Genomic DNA, 19,566 nt, shown 5'->3' on the forward strand with positions numbered 1-19,566 from the left:
TGCCTCCCAGTGGACAAAACTAGTTGGAAGCCAGTTGGCAAAGTGCCTGGGATATGTAGTTGCCTATAATACAGAGCAGGAGAAGAGTGGGGAATAGATCTGAGAGCAAGCAGGCAAATGATCAGCACCGGATGTAAGCATAAAATAGTTTTATTTCTCTATCATAATTACCTCCAACCATAATCAGTTTAACCTGCCTTCCCTGATCAATAATTTACTGATCAGTTTCAGGTATTAAACTTCTGTCCAGTACCCAAGCAGCATAGGTTGGCACACTTCTGAGGCTGGGGAGTTACTCTTGACCACTAAGCCACCAAGACCATGGAGAATTCTCAACCTGCACATGTGGGGGTAAAGAGGCGGGAGACATCTCAATTCTTGGTGGATGCCTCATTGGCGCTAAAGGCACCTCCTGGCTTACATGCAACCAGGGCTGGGGGAGAACTTTCAGACAGTGGGGGCTGGGGTCAGGCACATGTTGGGCCAGTGGAGAGCTCTAAAAGTGACCAACCAGGGCCAGAAGAAGGGTAGCTCTTGGTTTAAGTCCTATTGGGGATGGAACAGAACAGGGGAACTCTGAATAGGTATGTATGTGGTGGGGATGGTACTTCTCAGCTGGAGCGAGTCAGTAGCACAGAGCTAAAGAGATAGCACACATGATCTGGAGATTCATTACATGCAAGGGACTGAGACAATTACATACAAGGCACTGAGAAAATAAGGGACTGAGGATAATGGGAGACAAGATTCTTACTATCTTCAAGTATGGAAAAGAGGAAGGCCAGAATAAAACATTTGATGTTGGGTTGCAATTGGAGTTATCTGTATAAACTAATGGTTTTAATATATATGGATAGAGAAATATAGACATTACTATAGATGTGTGTACGTGAATGTATATACATACGTCTATTATCTACCTTTTTGCTCAACACCCCCATAGCAATGAGCACACCTAGCCCCTAGATCTTGGTTTTTAAATACCATTCTATACTAAAAGGAACCAAGCATCCTTGAAGGAATGGCTGATACCAGGGCTGGAACAAGAAAAGTACAAATAAGCCTAGACTATCTTGTGCTAGAACATAAGGGAGCTCTCAAAGAATGATAGGGACATGCCAAAAGGATATAGGAGCCAAACTGAAGGGGCTCCCATTAGCCAAAGCTGGGACAAATTGAGCAATAAAATAGATAATGACAGTATAGAATTATAACACACTGAATAAAATAGGAATCCATGGATCCATACAAATATAAATAAATATGTAAGTAAATAGGGTAAAGTCTACCTTACAGTAGATTGTCAACTAATGAATGTAGAAGAAATAACGGAATTAGAAAAACTTACTTGGCTATCTTCATGGTAATAATTGATTTAGGCAGGAATCATCAATGATGCTTAAGCCAGTGAGTGAAAAATTGATGAGGAGCATGATATTTACATAATCTCAAAGTAGCACCCCACAAAACACTTACTAATTAATTTTATAGCAGAAAGATCTGACAGATAGTATCTTAACCAAGTGAAAAAATTACCATCCCCAGTAATAGAACAAATCAACATCATGTGCATACTCTCACTTCTGTGGTGTTCCTGGGAAAAAATTCATTATATGAATCTAATCCTGAGGAAAAATCAGACAAACCCAAATTTAGGGACATTCTCAAAGTAACTGGCTTAGACACCAAAATTACAAAGGCCTTGAAGGGTAAAGAAAGACTGAAGAACAGTCCCAAATTGAAATAAACTGAAAAGAAATGATGACTAAATGCAATATATGATTGTGGTTTGGATTCTCAACCTGAAAAGAACATTATTGTGAAAATGGGTAAAATTTTAATGAAATCTCCAAATAATATATTAGCATAAATTCAGTGTTAATTGCCTGATTTTGATGGGTACATTTTAGCTTTATTAGAGGATGTCTTTTGTTTAATAAATATATACTGAAGTGTTTAGGGGTCATTTGTCTGCTACCCACGCTTGAATGGATGAGGGGGAAAAAGGAAGAGAGAGAGAGAGAGAGAGTGAGAGTGTGTGTGTGTGTGTGTGTGTGTGTGTAAGAAAGAGAGAGGAAGAGAGGGAGAGGGAGAGAGGGAGAATGATAAAGCAAATGTTGTAGAATGTTAACAACTGGGGAATCTGGGTGGACAATACACAGAAGTTCTCTATTCTATTTTTGCAACTAGTCACCCTTCCTTATGCTGTGCTTTTTAAAGGACCCGACAGTAGGATTGACTGGACCCTGGCCTTGACATTGCAGGTATATTAATTTTGCATCCATAGACACTCTTCCTCTCAGTTCCTGCTTGTTTTCAAAGGGCTGGCCCTCAGTGGCTTCCTGTGGCAGCCCCACCAGTATCCAGGAGCAGGCGCCAGCTTTGTGGGACCTAAATCTTACACAATTTGGGGAGCACTCCAAGAAAAAGAATAAAGAATTTCAAATTTGAAATTAGACATGAAAGTGAATATTTATTTAGAAAAAGCTCAAGCAACTGAAGCTCAAACTGAATCAGCATTGGGGTGAATCTACCTCTGCTGGCAAAGCTCCGCCCCCTGGGAGTCATCCACCTGAAGAGGCACGGGCTGAGCAAATTAGACTAGCTCTACACTGGCCCTTAGGTAGAAATACGTCCTCTTTCCCCATTGCTTGGACCTTTCTCACAAACAGAGTAAAAGCTACACAGGCTTGGCTTTGGGCCTGAGGAAGAGAGCCCCAAGGAGACCACCACAGCCTATGTGACATGTTCTAAACCAAAAAGCCTGCCTCCAGCCTTAGCAAATGGACTAGAAATATAGCCTTGTCGCAACTGAACAGAAATAAAGTGCAATGAGAGGCAAGTAAGGGGCTATCACGTGGTTGAGTCTAGGTCTCCAGGGGACCATAACAGTTTTGGCTGAACACCTTAAGAGTAACAAAGATCATGCATTTACCTGGCTTTTGTATCTATGTCTTTGAGACCTCATGGCGTGGAGATGGGGGCCAAGGGAAAGGTGGCTGTTGCCAGATCCCTTTCCACCAGCCACATAACACCCCGTAAGTATCTGTCCCTCACACTAGCCTGCGTGCCAAGATTAAGAAATGGCTGTCAGAACGCCTTCCCCTCCAACCTTCCCTCTTACATAGCAGTAATAAGCAAGCAGGGATCCATGTTCTTTCTAAGAGAATATGTTGTCTGTACTTCCCTGTGCGAGAAGCAAAAAACAGAGCTGAAAAACAGGTGGAAAAAAATGACCTAAATAGTCAGACTGGAAATACTGTTCCCTCTGCTAAGCATTTCACCAAGATGAACCTTTGCTTCATTTTTATAACACAACTCATCACATAACAGAGACCGCTCATAATATTATCCATCATGCTATGGTAGTGTCCTTGGACGCTACAAAAGAACACGTGTGGGTAGATTACCAATTTGTTATTTTTAGTTCTTGAAAAATTTGACTATGGGGGGAAATCTCAAGGAAATCATCCAGTCCCCAGCCTGTATATGGAGCACTTAAAGCACATCTGTTAGTAAGAAGCACCAGTTACACCCGCGGGGATTTGCAGGTGACCAAAGGATATTTCCCAGCCTTCTCCCGTCCATCCTTCTCACATGGGCTTATAGAAGAGCTTCTTATATGTGTTGACGAGTCTGCTGGGTGGGAGGAGACTTTGCATTTGTTACCTTCTGGCATGAGCTTTCACCTGCTGATCCTCACATGTCTGGTTCCCTCACAAGCTCCAGATCTCACCTCAGGTTTTACCGCCTCAGAAGCTTTTCCTGTCACTGCATCAGAAGTCATGCACACCCCCAACAATCACTCTCTGTCACCTCACCCTGTTGATTTACTTTATATTCCTCAACACTATGTATGGCCATCTATTGTCTGTTTCCCTCAACTAGGTAAGGACTCTGTCCTGTTCATCACTGTACTTCCAATATCCAGCATAGGGCTAGGCACAGGGCCAGTGGGTGCCCAATACATTGTTAATTCAACGGCTGTGAAAAAAGGTAAAAAAAAGCAGAGAAAAACAGAGACTCGTGAGCTGAATGAGCACAGGTGGGTATGTCATTTCTTTCAATAAGTTTCTTTTATGAACAAGGCCAAAGTACTGAGTACCTCCAAAGAGACTTATGATTGAAGAATGAAGCCTGAAATAGTTCTCAAAATGAGAGATCCCAGTTTCAAAAAAATCAGCTTACACTTTCTCTCTCCAATTTGTTCTGCCAGCCTGAAATCTCCAAGAACATAAAAAAAATATGAGAGGACCAAAAACACTTTGCTGTGGTGGCTGAGAAAGTGGCTCAGTGATGATAAGAACTCACTATGAACAATCTATGGTAGGAAAGTTGAAAGGGACCTGTGATACAGAACTTCTGTCCAACTCCAGATGTTCAAACAACCCCCTGGCCACCAGCTATGAACTATGATAAGAGTCTGGTGGGTTGCAGATCTTTCTGATTATTCTAGATGGTTAGCCATTTATCACAGCTAATCTGTGCCCTGCAGTAGCAATACTTATTAAGCAAGCACCTATTGTGTGGCAGGCACAATGCTAAATACTCCATCCCTAACTCAGGTTTAATTCCATTCCAGATTTTTTACAAGGGGTACTGGATCTGACACATGCAATCCCTGCACTAGAGTCCGAAGTGACAGAAACAGAATCCTGAGGCTAGAGGCTAAAACACATGCTACAATGGCTATTTACTAAGCAAGCATCCCCCCAGCTCTGTGAGACTCAAGCATGAGTTAGGAGACAGATTACTTCAGGCTGTGGACACACTACCCCTGTGGACAATGAGCTACCCCAAGCACTGGCCCCTCAAGTTGGGTCCTCAGTGGGTACTGATCTAAGCCAGGGAAGATCAGGTGACCTGAGGTTACACTGGAAGAAAAGAGCTAGAAACTTCCCCAGAATATGAGGCCTCTAAACTCAGATTAGGCCTTCCTAATCCAGGGGAAAGTAATTAAAAATCCAGCTCCAAAAATTCTGAACCAACTGATGGGCAAAGCACTAAGTCAGATCCAGCTTCTACGTATATTCAATCACCTATGTCCTCTTGCCTCCCTTCCTAAAAACTCATTCATTTCAGCTGTTATGCGGGTCTACACTATCAGAGAACCTTTCAGATAAAGTGCTCATTTTAGAGGCTCCACCACCCTAGTAATTTTTTTGTTTTGGTCTGTCTGTTTTGTTTTGTTTGCACCACACTCTTATCCAGAAGATCTAAAAGCCATTGTTGTTTTGGAACCTAAAGCCCCTGACAGAAAATTCATATAACCGATGACATTACCTGACTGTACCTAAAACTTTACATCTGTCTCCAAAAGACACTATGTAGGTCCCAAAGACTGGGATTTGTGACCCTTGAAACTGCCGACACAGAGAGCTGTGTGCTATTTATCCTGTGTGTATTAAGAAAGGGGGCTCTGTACAATCTACAATCTTTGAGATCAATTTTAAAAGGCAGCACCATCCTCTCAGGTGAGGTGCTAAAACCAAGTTCTACGATCTCATTATATCTTTTCTCCTTACTTCCTTGGTTGCTGGCCTGCTAGCTAAAGAAGTTGAGGCGTCTGTTAGTCCCCCAAATAAAGTCAGAATGCTGTGAGAACCTAGGGTGTGCTTGCAAAGGTCATGTTTCACATTTTTAAAAGCTGTTGCCGATGTAAGAAACAACATTATGACACCCAAGTTAGTGCAACAGCTGCCATTTTGCAAAGTCTGTTGCCAGGGTTCTCCATATCAATAGTATCAATAGTGCCACCAGTGGAAATCTCTAGTTTAGGACTCAGGATCAATCATTAATGAGAAAGCTTATAACTGTGAGGTACTCTGGCCAATACTAGATTTTAAATGAATTTAATTAACAAGAGGAAATTTCTAGCTAAAATAACTGTGCTTAGGATGAGGCAAAAAAGTGTTGCCTAAATAAATTTTGTATACTGGTTATCTACACAGCTTAAATCCACTGGGGAATTGGCAGCTCTCCACTTTACTCCATCCTACAAATAACTGGGCTCAAGTAAGATCTAGAAGCTTGATATCTAAGTTAACCTTGAAAAAAGTAAGCTGTTGTAGTTAAAAATATAATATTTCCTAACAAATTTTCCAGCAAATTTTTAATGTTTCTAAAGAAATTTATTTTTCCCTTTCTACTTCTTTTTCTTATGATTTTATACAAATATTATCGGTGTTGAATAACTTTATAATTTAGTCTTTAGTTACAAAATATCCTGATGGGTCCATGACTGAATTTGAGTAAAAATTAACATTTCCCAGAGGTGGAGACAATGACTGACAGGACTTCAAGCATCCGTTTTTGGGAGAATAGGAACATCTTTATTCATAGGAAGAACACTTGCATCTTGATAGGAAAAAGTACAAGAGTTCAAATATGTATAGGAGGATGTATGTAAACAGTGAATAGCTAAATTACTAAGCCATCATATAATTCTATATAATATGTATTATTTTATGTATTACTGTTATTATTATTTGAGTTCCACACTCAGTTTTCTACACTGGGGTGGGGACTCTGCAAGCCACATTGCTTCTTTGTCAGCTGGCTCAATATTAGATCCTGCCAATGGAGGATGCTGCCAATGGAGAAACTGGAAAGCAGGAGGAGGGGGAAGGGACTTGTTCATTCCTGTTTGTCTGCTGTTGTCCCTGTTGGTTTGCTCCATCTATGACCCTTCACCCCAGGCAGCAGAAGTTGGTTCTAGCAATGGTTTTCCTTGTTAAGTTTCTTTTCACACTTTCAGAACCAATCTCATCACACCGTGCTCATCGGCAACAGCAGTAGAACCCCAGCTTCCTAAAGCCCCCTTAGCTGAGCTCCTGGATATGGGGAACTCTGCCTTCCAGGTCCTGAACTAAAGCAGCAGTTGGGTGATGCCCCCTCCTCAGAGGCGCAGTCCCCACTCTGCAGCACCCCTCCTTCAAATTTCTAGGTTATGACAATTCTAACCTCTTCCCTTCTTGCAGTTATTATCTCTGAGATATTTCAGTGTTCTCTGTCATGTTTTTTTCAGTACTGCAACACCTATTGCCAATGTCTTATACTACACTTTCTCCTTTAAAATAGCTAGTGTGGCTCCCATCTTCCTGAGTCTTAATTCTTTTTATTTTTTTTTGCCTGTATTAGGTCTTCGTTGCAGCATGCAGGCTTTCTCTAGTTGCAGCGAGCGGGGGCTACTCTTCGTTGCAGTGCGCAGGCTTCTCATTGTGGTGGCTTCTCTTGTTGCAGAGCACGGGCTCTAGGCACGAGGGCTTCAGTAGTTGTGGCACATGGGCTCAATAGTTGTGGCTCGCAGGCTCTAGAGCGCAGGCTGAGTAGTTGCAGTGTACGGGCTTAGTTGCTCTGCGGCAGGTGGGATCTTCCTGGACCAGGGCTCGAACCCATGTCCCCTGCATTGGCAGGCGGATTCTTAACTACTGCGCCACCAGGGAAGTCCCCTGAGTCCTAATTCTTGAGTCTAACAGGCGTCTTCGGTGGAAGAAAAAGTGGAGGAGGAAATAGGGATCGTTCGTGGTCAAGCAACTTTAAGAAACACTGAGTTAAGCAAAGTTTAAGAGGTTTTTCTGCAACAGGACTTACCAGAGTCTGTGCATATGCTACTGTGCATTGCAAATTTACAAGTGACATTTCCCAAACTTAGTTGAGCATGGAACCCATTTGTTGTGACATATATCGTGAGATTAATGCTCTATGGAGCAAACATTCAGAAATGCTGGACTCAAATAATAGGTTCTGGAACTCCCAGGAAAACTCCTCTATTATCAATAGCCAAACACATGGTACCCTGTATTATCCTGCCCAATAGAAGGTACTTCATTTAAAACAGAATAAAAAACCTGGGAGAGCCACTATAATACATTCATTTCAGGCCAGGTCCCCACAGACATAGCAAAATGGAGTACAGAGCCAATTCTTTTAAAAAGAAAATACCAACATTTTGGTGAATATTCCAGATACTTGGATAGCTAGAACACTGATCATAAAGTACATTCTCATAACAGTTTCAGCTTAAAGAATGACCTTTAATTCTCTTTATACTGATGTATTCTTGCTAATTTATTATTAGTGAAAATTCTATCCAGGCCTCTGATCCAGCTAGCTGTAGCATTTACTTCTCCAATCTCCTGCAATTGTGGATTCCACCAACTGAGAAAAAACTATTTCCTTTTTATAAATCAAATATACAACAGTGTACATATTTAACATCAAAGGGAATTTGAGGCACCAAGGATCACCATACAAAAGCCCTTTGTGGACTTCCCTGGTAGTGCAGTGGTTAAGAATCCGCCTGCCAATGCAGGGGACACAGGTTTGAGCCCTGGTCCGGGAAGACCCCACATGCCGCGGAGCAACTAAGCCCGTGCGCCACAACTACCGAGCCTGCGCTCTAGAGCCTGCGAAGAACCACTACTTCACAACTACTGAAGTCCGCGTGGCTAGAGCCCAAGCTCCACAACAAAAGAAGCCACCGCAATGACAAGTCCCCACTCGTCGCAACTAGAGAAAGCCCACGCACAGCAACCAAGACCCAACGCAGCCAAAAATAAATAAATAAATAAATTTATTTATTTTTTTTAAAAAAAGCCCTTTGTGGTCCAGTCTGAAGCCAAAATTATGTAGAAACTGTCCAGTGAATCCAGTGAATACAGATGTTGGAACAAGGAAATGCTTGTTGTCTTTTGTTATACCTGCATCCCTATCATCACTCTCCCCTTTTCTGACATTTCTTCATGCCTTCCCACCTTGCAGACCCAGCTCAGTGGCATTCCCACCATGAAAACCCTCTCTGGTCCCTCTAGTACATTAAGCACTCCGTTTACTAAACTCTGATGTTATTTATTGTTTGCACCCCTAATTTGGATATGTCATAAATGCATTTACTTTGTATCTATTTATCTACAAACATAAATACTGTGTCTCTAAGTGAACTACAAATTCTTTGATAGCAAGAACCATGGTGTATGGCTACAATAACCACATCTGAATGTGGGCTGAAAAAGAATTGGTTTCTGATTTTGGAATCTATTCATATGAAAAGTATTATACACTTAATGAACAGAATTCACAGATAAAGAAATTACATGGAATCCAGATTTCCAGGACAGCAGTGTGTTATGATGTCAGCATGAACACCAGCTTGACTTAGAAGAGCTCACTGCCTTGCTTGTAACAGGTGCTCCAATAGACAGCAGTTGTTGATGATAGTGATTATCGTGGAATTAGAATATTTGGAATTCCACTTGGGATCTCAAATGGAACAGGCTAAAGCTGTGCTCATTTTAACAAACATTTATTGCTTGTTGTTAAGTTCCAATTATAGAAAGGATAGGTCGAGTAGTGATGTGGAAAGAACACTGATTTAGAACCAGTCAGAACCTGGCTGTTTAAACCCCACTTATTCATCGTGTGGCCTTGGGCAAGTACCTGGCTTTCCTCAGCATACATTTCCCCATTTAGAAGAGAAAGATAATGACCACTTCAAGTAGCTACTGTGATGACCACATAAAATAAATTTTGGTACACTACTATTTGGCACATAGTAGGTGCTTATTGAAACTTAGTCCCCCTAAAACTGAATTCCCCTGCTGAGTTTATGATTAATCTATCTAAAACCTTCCTATCCCTTTCCTGTCCCACCATTGTTCCCCTTAGGATTGAGGAGTATCAAAGAAAAGGGGGGTTGAAACCAAGCAGGACCCTGTGGGGCCGTCCTAGGTACAAAATCCCCTCTGTGTCCCCCGTTTCTTGTCTGTAGGGAAAAAAAAAGGCTTCAGTCTCCTTGGCCTTCCTTGAGTTCCAAAGAGCAGACTCAAGCAGTTAATGATTAGGACAATAGAGTCACAGGGCTCCTATTTCCTCCTGAAGGAATATAGATAACAACCTGATGCGCATCTTTGAGTTGATGCATATCTTTGAGCTGTTCTGTAAAAACTAAGACCCCCACCCAGGTGGAGGGTGTTGACTACAAGCTGAGCACAAGCATGTGAACCCCAGGCTGGTTGGAACCAGAAGGCTGAAATTCCAGAAACATCACTCTGTTACCTCATCACCCACCAATCAGAAGAGGTCCACGAGCTGATCAAGCAGCATACGACTCTCTCCCTTGGCACTGTCTTTAAAAACCCTTGCCTAAAAATCCATCATGGAGTTCAGGTCTTTTGAGCATGAGCTGCCCATTCTCCTTGCTTGGCACCCTGCAAATAAACCCCTTACTTTGCTGCAAACACCCACTGTCAGAGTTTGGCTTTCTACGCACAGGTACACAGCCCTTGCTCGGTAACATTAATAACTAGCAGCAGTATTTCCTGCTATAATATTATTTTTAGAGAAAGCCTGTACCCAGGTGAGCAGAGTTCGCAATCACCCACTCAGGGTGAAGGTATTCACCCTTCTGTTCCAGTGTCTAAAATACAAAACAGAACTCAATCCTATGAATTTAAGGATTACTGCCTATTATAATGCTCAACACATGAATCTAGTATCAGTATTTACCACTTAATGTGAATTTATCAGCCCTACTAGCTAACGGATGCATTGATTCACTCTTGCGGTGATCATGTACTGAGGCATTACTATGTCCCAGACACTCTACCTAGAGGACCATGTGATTACAGAGATGAGTAAACACCCACAAGCTATGTCCTCGGTGGGCTTGAAGTCTTGCTGTACACTTGCTTGAGAGAAAGTAGAGAGAATGCAGAGGGGAATGAAGGGCCAAGCAGGGCTGCTGAAACTGAAAGGATAAGGATTATATCAATGAGAGCATTATCTACTCAACCTTGTTGCCTAGAACTGCAACTGCTGATTGACTCATCAGGTGAGGAAACAATGTACGGTATATAAAAGGTTTCGATAATTATGAGGTATTTGTTTAGCAAATCAATATCTAGCTTTATTATCCAGAGTAGTGGATAGAGTTGAATTCCTCCAAAAGCTGTGCAGCCTCTGCCTGGTGCACGTAGAACAATGAGAAAAGTAGGACTCTGGGGACAGTGCAGACAGATGTTTTGGCCTCTTGATGGCTCCTATCTGTATAAGCACAGCAAAAATTAGGGGTATATCCTCCTCAGTATGGCTGACATTTTCTTCTGAACAATAAAAAGGACTTTCTAAATGAATTAATATTTTTTAAAAATGAAAGGTAAACTGTAGACCTGTTATAAGAATGAACTGCTTTAGAGTAGCACCGTTTGCATGCAGACAACAATTAGGATAACTGAACAAGCTCAGATGGACATGTATTCGGCCCCACTTTCCTACCCATTAGACTTCCATTTCTTTATACTTAAAAAACAGCACAAGTGGATGTCTTTCAAAACGGCTGTAATTCAAGTTTTCACTAGTTCATACTAACCTTAACTCCCAACTCATACAAATTAATAAGGCCTAACTGCAGTTTCTCAAAGCCTTTGGGGGCTGATTTAAGGACACCTACACCTTTTTCTCCTGAATTATCTGGATTCATCCCCAAGTCCACCATATAACGGCAGTTCCACCCTCCAACTTCAGTTTGGCTACACCTACATATTGAGAAATCTGGGACCACTTCTCCTGCCCAAAGCCATTTCCTCTTTTCACCCAGAAGATAATCAAGTTACGGCCTCAAATTAGAATTAATCGCCTGACATATTTTATAATTTATGAGAGTGTTGCATGTGATGTGAGATGATCAAGTTATATGGTCTATGTCTGCGTTTGCCGTTTATTGACTCAGAGTTTGGGTATTTAGCTTCTAAAAATGGATTTAATATGGCCAGATTAGTTGGCCCTTCTTACGAAGGCCACCCTGACTTGCTACTCAGTAGTTACAGAGTCCCTCCTAATCCTTTAAATATCCCCTCAATATTAAGTCTGATTCGAAGCTGCATGTGCATTTCATCAGATTAATAACAGCAACAATTCCTTGTATTTGTACAATGCTTAATATTTTTCAAAGCACGTTGTTAAATGTCATACCCTCCCAAACCGGGTTCAGTGATAGGAAACTGAGAAGAATCTCATTTTCCTCATTAAAATAAAGTAAAAAAATGTTAATACCAGAGAAAATGGAGCTGCCAGTCCCTCGGTTCCACATTCATTAGCAGAGTCCTGCTAAAAATTGCTGAGATTCACGTCACGCCAAGCAGTCCTGGACTCAGTCTTGCTACCTCTCCTCGGTTTCTCTAGAGAGCCCACCGCTCTTCTCTTCAGCTCTCCTCCGCTGATACACGAAGTGACCTGTCTGGGGCGGGCGGTGAGAAGGAACCAGCCGGCTGCTCCCCGCAAGCATCCCCCTGCCAGCTATCAACAGTGTCACTAGCCACAGCCCTCTCGACTGCCATCTGAATCCGAAATCCGCCTTCAGGTTTTTCCTATGCTCACTGCAATCAGTCCAGAGATGTTAGGCCCTCAAAGTTGGCACAGACACAGTCATGATTCTTCACCTGCTAAGTGGCTCTGGGACTTTCCACAGTCCTTAAGATCTAACAAACCACATTCCCTGCAATCACAGCTTTGTGGAGGTCCCCGTCACCAGCAAAAGAAGTCAGAGCAGCCTTGACTGGCAGGGGCAGAGCCCACAGGGATGCCGGCAAGCCTGGCGGAAGGAGCAGGAAGCAGGTCGGCTCCTGAAAGCCTCCAGCAACATTTTTCCAGTTTTCACATTTCTTCTATTCTGGATGTGACACTGTGTATGTGTGACCTCGGCCTGGCTCCAGAAACTGAAAGTGGAGCGTGCCTCTGTGTGCTTTTGTTTCTTTCACCTTTCTATGCCTAATGCAATTTTCTTTAAGCTATGATACTTCTTCAAATACCTAAGCACTGTTTTAGGACAGTGCTATTCCATGAGATACCTTTATAGAATAGCTTTAGCCCTGTGGTGTCTTGCTCTCTTCCCTCAACAGCACCACTGGTGCAGCTAGAAAGTTCCTAGGCATCTCAACAATTGTAATTGTCCACTCTTTTCATATTTCTGACAGGAGATGTAGTGGTCATCAGTGCCAGTAGCAAAATACTTATAGCTCTCTGCCTTTCAGGGGCCTGTGGGATATACTTCCCTGCTCTTCTCTGAAGTCAGGCTTAGCATGGGACTTGCTCTGTCCAATAAAGTGAGAGCAGAAGTGACACTTCCAGAAGAAGCTCTTACAGCCAGAATATGACTTGCCACATTACTGCCCCATGACTGCAGTGATAGTGGGGACACATTTCGAGACAAAACCTCCATCAGCCTGAGCCTGGGTGACTGTAATGAGCAGAGACCCTCTGCCAACGGACACTGGACACCCGGCATGATTAGGAAATAAATATATATTGTGTTGTTTGTTATTACAGCCTAAACTGACCTAATCTGACTAGTACATGAGTAGAGGGATCTGGAAACCAGCCGCTGGAAGCTCGGACAAACGGTTCAGCAAGGCAGGAAGCCGCCTAAACTCTGTCAAAGACAGAGTCAGTTTGACCCTCAGCAGCACAATCTGACCAAACAAAGCAGTGGACAGTCACTGCTGCCACTCCTGCCACATGCTGAAACGACATGTAAAATGTAATGGCTTGTTGTCAAGATAATTCTACTTCCTGAAAGTCTCTCATTTTGGAGAGGGCACACATTACACATTTTCTTCACTACATTTTCAGAAACAAAGGAAGAGAAAAAGGGATCCTGCCAAACAGCATTTATATTTAGCATGCACCATATGCACATGTGCGGTACAGAGCACAAAGACATGTGGCAGTCCCGCCAGATTGAAATCAGCAGGATAGCGAGCCGGAGATATAAGTGCGAGACTCTCAGTAGTATAAATGTAGGCATTTCTGAGAACAGAATGGTTCTTTGTGTCTTGACTTCACAAGATTCTTCAGTAGCCACTTCAGAATATTCTAAGGGAGCATAATCTTTAAATGCAAGGCCATGAGCAAAAGGAGAGCTTAGTGGGCAAATGGCCTTTGAAGTGGAGTGTAGTTACTTAGGGCCCTGCAGGTTTCTTGCTAATCCACTTCACTACATCCTCCACTGTGGAGCTCAGTCCTAAATGGGAAGTTTTCTCCCCAGAGTCACTGAGGTAGAAAATATTTGGAGGGGGAGATGTTGTCTACCAGCATCAAAACACATTTAAAACAACTGAGCACTTCATGATTAGGAAGGAAGCAAGAGAATGAAGTGCTCAGGCCCTGAAAAGGGAACTGAATCTAGGAAGCTGCCAATAAGGTAGAAAAGCAAACATGAGCATACACAACTGGAAGCAGGACAGGCTAATAACAACCCTGCCAGCCTCAAACCCTCAGGTGAGTTTTAGACGAAAAGGCTATTTCCCCTCCCAGGATCCACGAGGAGGGGTTTTTCCTAAACGCACACCAGGTTGTCCATGGCCCTTTATTCACACCACCTAGTTGGGGTGGTGGGGGCAGTACTTCATGGGGTGACCCATGAGGAAGGAAAGCCAGGCATGCTTCATTCAGCAATGTCATTCCTCCTCTTAGTCTGCCCCAACCCAGGGTTCTAGTGACTGCCTATCAGCCTTGTCTAATAGACATAAAGTTGAAACTGTGGGTAATCAGTCAAATCTATTCCATCTGCCTTCACTAATCAAGGTTGTTTTAATTATTGCTCCAAAAACTTGCCTGTCCTCCAAGTTGCTCGTAGCCTAAACAATATGTTTGCCTGAGTTGTTTTCCAGGAACTTGGAGTTAGCTGTGTCTAGTTTGAGCCGAGCTGGTTAAGACTGGATAGGATCACCAACCCTCCAACTGAGCATGCGCAAGTGCCCGCTACGTGACCTTTTGATGTCAGAGGGCCAAAAACTCCACCCTAGATCCTGCTAAGCACCTCAATTTTTGAACTTGCAAAGGCCTATAAGCATAGTTGCACCTGCAGCTGAACAATTACCCAATTACCGCACCTTTTTCCAATCACCTTTCCCCATGCTTCAAACCACCCTACTGCTTTGTTTTCCCATAAGTACCCCAAGTTCCCCCTTACCCCATAAATACCCCCAGCCCTTTGCTTTTGGGGAAGTATATCTGAAAATTGTTTTTCCATCTCCTCACTTGGCTGAGTTGTGAATAAACCTTCTCTTTGCTACAGACCTCAGCGTCTTGTGAGTAAACAAACCCTCTTTGCTGTAAACCACAGCATCTTGTGAGTAAACCCTCTCTTTGCTGTAAATCTCAGCATCTCAGCATTTTGACTTGCTGGAGGGTTGAGCAAAATGAAACTGGTCTGGTAATAAAGTCACTCTCCCCTCTGATTTCTATCAGTAATAGTGGTAATATTTTGGCTCTTGATCTACCTCTCCTACTTCTTTATTCCTCATGAAACAGGAGAAAGGGAGCAGGGCACAACAACCTTTAAATGAATGATCATCTGTTGTGGATACTACAAAAACTGGTTAGGACCGATTAAACCTAAGATGGCAGAAGATTTGACTTCCACTAGACCTTGAGCCTCATTATACGCTCATTGTAATACATTAGCATCTAAACGACACACACACAGGCACCCTGACAGTTCTGAGGCCGACCATAAAAGGCCAAAAAGTGGGCAGTGGTCCCATTCCCGTAAATCCCTGCCCCATCCCCAAATAGTTGGAATAATCCTCCCACTCGTTAGCCTATGGAATTACCCAGCCCATAAAAACTAACCACCCCATATTTGGGCACACTCTCACTTTCTGAGACAGACCAAGTTGTCTGTGGAATGTGTATCTCTCCAAATAAACCTGCTTTCCAACTTAGTTCTTGGGGCAGAGCCCTCTTGCCTGCCGGCTTATATCCTTCACAAGCGTCATATATCAATAAATCTACTTCTTTGCCTATCACTTTGCCGCTTGCTGAATTCCTTCTGTGCTGAGACATAAAGAACCTGAGCTTCATTAAGTCCTGAGACCAGGTGTGCAATTTCAGCTGGCAGACTGGGGGGTTCAAGTCTCCTCCTAAGACACAAATTGTGGGTTCAAGTCCCAATCTGAGACACACCTGGGTTCAAGTCCCAATCTGACATGTGCAGTTTCACTCAGATTATTCAGAATCATTGGCAAGCAACAGGCATTAAACTATGTGGATTTATCCACCACTATCAACACACACCCACCTGGAATAACTAAGGTGGATTATTTCTTTCCAGGGCCTGGTTTTGCTAGTGGTGTGTGTTTTGTGGCCAGAAGTCAATTAGGCAGAGGTTACATTCTACAGAAAACACGGTGTGTTCTGTAGCAAAATTATCTACTTTTAACCTTTGAATGATGTAAATTTTTCAATATTATAGGCATACCTATACACATCTCCCGATTCATAGAGTTGCTAAGGAGACTCCATTGAAAAAAAGACTTGACCCAGTCCATCACTGCAGATCAGACTCATATAAATGTGTTTGGGCTATTCCAGTGAAGATCAGGAGAAAGGACCTGTCCTGAGAGAATTTACCATGGGGGAAGAAGGAAAGTTAGACTCAGCAATAGCTCCTGATTGCCAACTGTGAGTGGCACTTCTAAGAAAGCACAATGGCTGATACAGGAGCTCACCCAGACACAGCCCACCTGGAGGCTTGGATGCACACTGTCAGAAAGGGGCTGTAAGTTTACAGAACTATTATATTAATCCCTAAAATTGGGGGGATTCAAGAAGCCTGGATGTGGGATTTCCTACAAGTGAGCATAGTACATAGGGAATATTTTTCTTCCCAATTTGCAAATAAAGCAGTAAGAACCATCAGCCTTGAGAGATAGCAAGTGAAATCCGTTTCCACAGACATGGAGATTTCCAGCTCCAATGGTGTCCAGCTGGCAGCAATGGTAACACCCAAGTAATGGGGCAGAGGTGTATCTAGCCCCAGAGAAGCACCCCATGGAACTGTAGCTCCTAACGCTATGGAGTTGCAGCTCCCCTAGACTGTGCCATGCAACAGCCAGAGCTCCTCACTGGAATATGAGAGCATCCCTGGGGAATCCCAGTAGTACCTGGAAAGGACAGCACTTCCTGCACTCATTCCTTTTATTACTTGGAATCGTTCCAATGGCACAACCGCCAATAGACAAGAACTGTGGATTAGATCTATGGATGATCCATTTGATGGGTAAAAACAAACCCTCAATCAGTTTAATTCAATTCAAAATACTTCAGTATGCATATGTATGTATTTTGTTATTTATTCCTTTGCATGAAATTTCTGGGTCATTGGGTATGTGTATGTGCAATTTTATTAAATACTGCTCAGTAGATTTCCAAGTGTGTGTGCCACTTTACACTCCCACGAGCAGTGTATAAAAGTTCCAGTTGCTCTACAGCCTCAACAATACTTCGACTGTCAGTGGTTCTTTTATCTGCTTATTAGTTTGTTTTGCTTTGTTTTAGCATTTCTGATGAATGTGTAGTAGTTTTATGTTTTTCATTTGTAATTATGTTAAACACTTTTTAAATCTGTGATATTAAGCACCTTTTCATATCTCATTAGCCATTAAGGTATCTCTTTTATGAAGTGCCTATTGAAGTCCTTTCTCATTTTCCTATAGGATTACCTGACTTTTCCTCATTTATTTGTAAGAGCTCTTTTCATATTCTAGAAACAAGTCATTTGTTGTATATATGTATTGCAGTTATCTTCTTGTATTCTTTGGTTTGCTTTTTCATGTTTTCAAGATGCCTTTTGATGAACATAAGTTCTTAATGATCTTATTTTAATGTTTTAATAAAACATTAATGAAATCCAATTTACCCATGTTTTTCTTTGATTAATGCATTTTATTCTAAGAAATCTTTGCCTACCCCTGAGACCATGTTCTCCTATGTGTTCTTATAAAAGCTTAATTGTTAAGCTTTCAAATCTGTGATTCCCCTCAAATTTCTGTGCACTGTACGAGGAAGAGGTCAATTTTCATATTTTCCCCTCACGAACATTCACTTCCTCAACATCCTTTACAGCTAAGACATTCTTTTCTTCCCCTGAATTGCAGTGATACCTTTGTTTTAAATCAGGTGACTGTATATATGTGGTATATTTCTGAGCTCTATATTCTCTTCTTTTGGTCTGTGTGTCCATCCTCATGCCATTACCACACTTAATTACTGTTTCATAATATGTCTTGAAATCTGGTAGTACATGTCCTCCAACTTTGTGTTGTGTCAAGTATGTCTTTGCTATTCTTGACTCTTTGGATTTTCATATAAACTTTAGAATCACTTTGTCAAGTTCTTCAAACCAAACATCCCAGGATTCTGATAGGGCTTGTACTGGATCTGTAGGTCAATATAGTGAGAGACGATATCTTAACAATATTGATTCTTCAAACCCACAAAGATGGCATATCTCTGAATTTATATAGGTCTTATTTAGTTTATCTCAGTATATTTAGTAGTTTTTATCTGTGTAGAAATCTTATATCCTTTATTTGACTCATTTCTAGCATTTAATATTTTTATTTTATTATAAATTATATAATTTTTAATTAAAATTGTTGCCAGCATAAATATATATTACATATATATATAACTTGTATATATTGATCTTAGTAAATATACTTATTAATTGTAAGTTTATCTATTTTTATGTTTACAAATTATGTAGTCTGAAAATGATAGGTTTTTTATTTTTTCCTCTCATCAGTTTACCTTTAAATCTTTTTCCAGGCATTTGTATTGACTAGAATCTCTAGTAAAATGTCTAAAAGAAGTGATACTATATATCCTTATCTCATTTCTGATCTCAGAGAAGCTTTTGATATTTCACCATTATGTTTACTATAGATTTTTAAATAACTTATTATCAGATTGAAAAAATGCATAGGTGTACCAAAACACACACAGGCATTCATAGCAGCAGTATTCATAAGAGCCAAAAACTGGAAACAAAGTAAGCATCCATCAACAGTAGAACAGATAGATAAGTGTGGTACAGCCATGCAACAGAATACTATACAGCAATATAAAAGAATAACCTACTACTACTATATACTGAACAACATAGTGATTCTCACAGACACAGTGTTCAGTGAATGGACATATGTATTTATAATTCTTCATATTTGGACAGATTTTCTTTCCTACATTGCAGCCATCTGAAGTTTCTTGCCAATATGTTGATTAGAAGAATGTCAGACATGAACGTAACCATTCTTGTTATAAAATACTTCTTTATTGCCTTATCACTCAATCTCAGTCATGTACCATCATCACTGTATATATCATCAGCTACATTAATAGTTCTGTGGTAAACACACCCTAAAGTCATCCCCCCCTCACCATGAGTCATTCCCTTACATAATCCCCTGTAGGCAGAACCTATGTCTTCTCATCAATAGAATATGGCAAAGGTGATGGGCTAGCCACTCCCTTCAGCAGATTACATTATAAAAGACTCAATCTTCCTCTGAGAGATTCCCCTACAGGACTTGAAGAAGTAAGCTGCCACGCTGTGAGAGGGCCACATGGTAAGAAACTGCAGGTGGCCTCTGGGAGCTCAGAGTGGCCCCAGATGGCAATCAGCAAGAAAACCCGGCCTCAGTTCTACAATCACAAGGAACCAAAAACTGCCAACGATCACTAAGCTGCCAACAATCATTCAAGACCCTGAGTTCTAGAAAAGAA

Source organism: Balaenoptera ricei, chromosome 3, assembly GCF_028023285.1.
Source record: "Balaenoptera ricei isolate mBalRic1 chromosome 3, mBalRic1.hap2, whole genome shotgun sequence".
Taxonomy (NCBI): domain Eukaryota; kingdom Metazoa; phylum Chordata; class Mammalia; order Artiodactyla; family Balaenopteridae; genus Balaenoptera; species Balaenoptera ricei.